We start from the raw sequence: 4,002 nt of genomic DNA, 5'->3' as shown, positions 1-4,002 counted from the left end.
ATATTTAAATATATTATAATAATATTATTAAAATATATTTTATAAAAATTAAAATTTTATATTAAAAAAATATAATTATATAAATATATTATAAAATTATATAATAATATATATTATAATATATATTAATAAAAATATAGAATAGATTAAATAATTAATATAGATATAAATAATAAAATATAATATGATATAATATAGTTAGAAATAATAGTAAGATATAAGTTTTATTAGATATATAAAAAATTAATATAATTTTAAATAAATAATATAGAATATAATTAATAAAATATAAAATTGTTTTAAAAAAAATAATTTTAAATAAATTTATAATAAATATATAAAATATAATTATAATAATAATTTTTTATAATTAAATACATTATAATCAACAAATTATAATATAATAAAATAATTTTAAATATATATATAATATAATAATTTATATATAATAAAATTATATAATTATATATATTATATATTTAATTTAATATTATATAATAAATATTTTAATAGAAATATATAATATAAAATATATATATATATATTATAAAATTTATTAGGGTTTTTAAAAAATTTTAATAAATATTAATAATATAAATTTATAAAAATAATATTATAATTATAATATATATAAATATATTATATAAATAAAAATATATAATATATATATATATATATATATATATTATAAAAAAAAAAAAAAAGAAAGAATAGGAAGGAAATATAAATTAAAAAAAAATATATAATATTTATATATATTTTAAAAAATATATTATTTTTTTTTTTTTTTTTTTTTTTAAGAGAGAGGGGGAGGAAGAGGAGGGGAGAGAGAGGGAGAGAGAGAGGAGAGAGAGAGAGGGGGAGAGAGAGCGATAAAAATTTTAAATTTTTTCTCGAAGAAAATATATTATCTTTTCCCCTTCTCCCCTCTCCTCTCTCTCTCTCCCTCTCTCTCCTCTGGGGGGGAAAAGGAAGAGAGGGAAGGGAAGAAAAAAAAGAGAAGGGGAAGAAAAAAAAAAAAAAGAATAATAATATTTCTTGGCAATTATTATATAATTTTTTTTTTTTTTTTTTTTTTTATTCCCCTTTTTTATTTATATAATTTTAATTATAAAAATATTATTTATTAATATATATATATATATTATATATTTATATATGATATTATATTATATATTTTTAATTATTAAAATATTTTTAATAATTATATAATATATATATAAATTATAATATATATATGTTTTTAATATATATATGTTATAATATTATATATAATTTAAAAATGTATATATAAAATTAAATAAAATTAAATATATATATATATATAATTATTTATAGAAATATATATATTATATTATATATAAATAAAATATATTATATAAATATATAAATATAATAAATTTATATAAAATATATATATATAATATATATTTTTATATAATTTTTAAAAATATTATTAATATATTAATATAAAATTTATATAAAAATTTTATATATATAAAATATATATATTTTTATATATAATATATATATAATATATAATAAAATGTGTGTTGTGGTGTGTGGTGTGGGTGTGTGGTGTGGTGTGTGTGGTTTGGGTGTGGTTTTGTGGTGTGTATTATCATCTTTTATCTATCTATTTCTATTATCATTATCATCTTTTATATCATTATCTATCTATCATCGCTTTTCCATCATCTATCTATTACCTATCTATTATATTTTTTGGTGGGGTGGTATATATCTACTATCATGAAATATATATAAAATATTATAATATATACAATATATAATTATATAAATATTTTATTATAAATATATATATAAAAAATATATAAAATTTATATATAAATAATATTAATTTAAAATATTATATATATATATAATATTATATATAAAATTATATTATATTATATATATATATATATTACACAAATTTGCAAAAAGCAAATATGGATAGATTACATCACACCTGAGAGGTTCCCAAGCAAAGGGATTAAGAGCAGGGTTAAATCTGCTTATGCAAAAGAGGCTTCCACATGAGACAAACAAAGAGATATAATCAAATACTGACCTTCATCACAAAAATCACACTGCTTCCTGGATTGTGTTGATAAAAGAGGACAAGACCACATTTTTTGCATTTTTTTTTAAATGGGTTTTTTAATGCCTTGTCTGCGAAGAACACGTTTTATCGGGGGTCACAAACGGAAAGATGCATGTCGTGAACCATCAATGACCCTGGCTCCATCACGTTTCCGCAGGGGCAGCTTCTCCATTGTACAATCTGTATATAGAAAAGATGAAAAAATATATCATAGTAACCTCAAACTCTTCCTTCTTTGTTTCTCCTACTGTGTTGCACATGATAACAGCTTTATATTGAGTATCAGAAGTGGCAACTTTGAAAAAACTGGTACTAACCAATGATGACTGCCATTTGGCCACATAGGCAGTAATAAACAAGAGGGCTTTCTACGTATCTGTTGATCTTTTCATCTGGACCACCACACTACCTGACACCACCTTAGGCATTTTCCCTTTCTCTTGTTCAAAATATCTGAAATGAATATTATCATTTAACCTTAAATTCCACTTCAAAGAGTAGAAGACAAATGGAGTAATAGGGATCCAGAGCATGATTAAAATGAAATCCAAGATATGACATGACACAAAATATTAATGTCTCTTACATGGACTTATACAGAATCACTGTTTGAATGTCCTGTTAGAGATAGTTAATGCTCTCTCAGTTTTACTAATTTAACAGCTCACTGATTGCAAAAGAAATAAAATACAGGAGAAAAATTATGCTTATCTTTCAAGGACATGCACAACTTCAAGCTGATGGTATATAAAATGAGACTTACAGCAAAGATTGATGTTTATAAGAAATCAGATTAGAACATGTGCTATTCCTATGGATATTTGGTCCAAGATTCTAGTGTTTTACTTCTTTCATTCTTTTTTTAATTCTTCCTTAAACTTGTAAAGAAAGGAATTATACAATAATCAGAAAATGAAATCATAAAATAAAGGTATGACTGAATGCAGCTGTCATTCAAAATAAATACATCAACTCCAAATAACTAATATATACATATATACAAAAAATACAACATACCTACTACATACAATCCCTATATTATATAAAATAATTTATATTTTATATATATAAAATATATATATTATATATAATAAATATATTAAGAGAGAGAGAGAGGAGAGAGAGAGAGGAGAGATAGAGGAGAGTGTTAGAGGATGAGAGGAGAGAGGAGAAGAGAGAGAGAGAGAGGGGGAAAGGGGATGAGAGAGGAAGAGAGAAGAGAAGGAAACGGAAAGAGAGAGGGAAGGGGAGAGAGGGAGAGGGAGAGAGAGAGAGAGAGGGGAGGGGGAGGAGAAAATGAAAAGGAGAGGGGAGAGGAGAGAAAAGGAGGGGGAGAGAGGACAAATAAGAAATATTTACATGATATAACTATACCATATAATATATAACATAAATATACAAAAAACATTATGCATAAAGATATATTTTATTTTTTAAAGTTATTGTTTTGTATATAGTACATATGTAAAATGCAGTTATGTTTATATGGAGTATGTATGTATGTATGTATGAAGAATAAATATTAACTAAATATAATATAAAATAATATTAAATTTATAATATTTATTAAAAAATAAAATAAAAATATATAAAAATATATAAAAAATATAAATATATATATTAAATATAAGATAATATATATTTTAATATATATAAAAATATTAAAGTTATATATAAATAATATAAATATAATTTATAAATTTTTAATATATTTTTATTTAAAAAAATAATTTATAAAAAAAATAATATATTATATGAATATATACTAAAAATATATATAAATTTTAAATATATTATTTATAATATATATAAAAAAATATATATCTAATTTAAATATAAAAAATTTTTTAAATTATATAATATATATAAAAAAAAAAAAATAAAATAAAAAAAAA

General features: G+C 19.8%; 1 pseudogene; it reads right to left on the bottom strand.

Moving 5' to 3' along the window:
- Positions 1-2,052: 2,052 nt before the first annotated feature.
- LOC119578940 lies at positions 2,053-3,060 on the bottom strand (annotated as a pseudogene).
- Between the last annotated feature and the right edge of the window lie 942 nt (positions 3,061-4,002).

The sequence above is a fragment of the Penaeus monodon genome, chromosome 11 (assembly GCF_015228065.2).
Source record: "Penaeus monodon isolate SGIC_2016 chromosome 11, NSTDA_Pmon_1, whole genome shotgun sequence".
Classification (NCBI taxonomy): domain Eukaryota; kingdom Metazoa; phylum Arthropoda; class Malacostraca; order Decapoda; family Penaeidae; genus Penaeus; species Penaeus monodon.
Note: the sequence above shows the minus strand (reverse complement) of the source record. Positions and strands in the feature narration are given on the sequence as shown.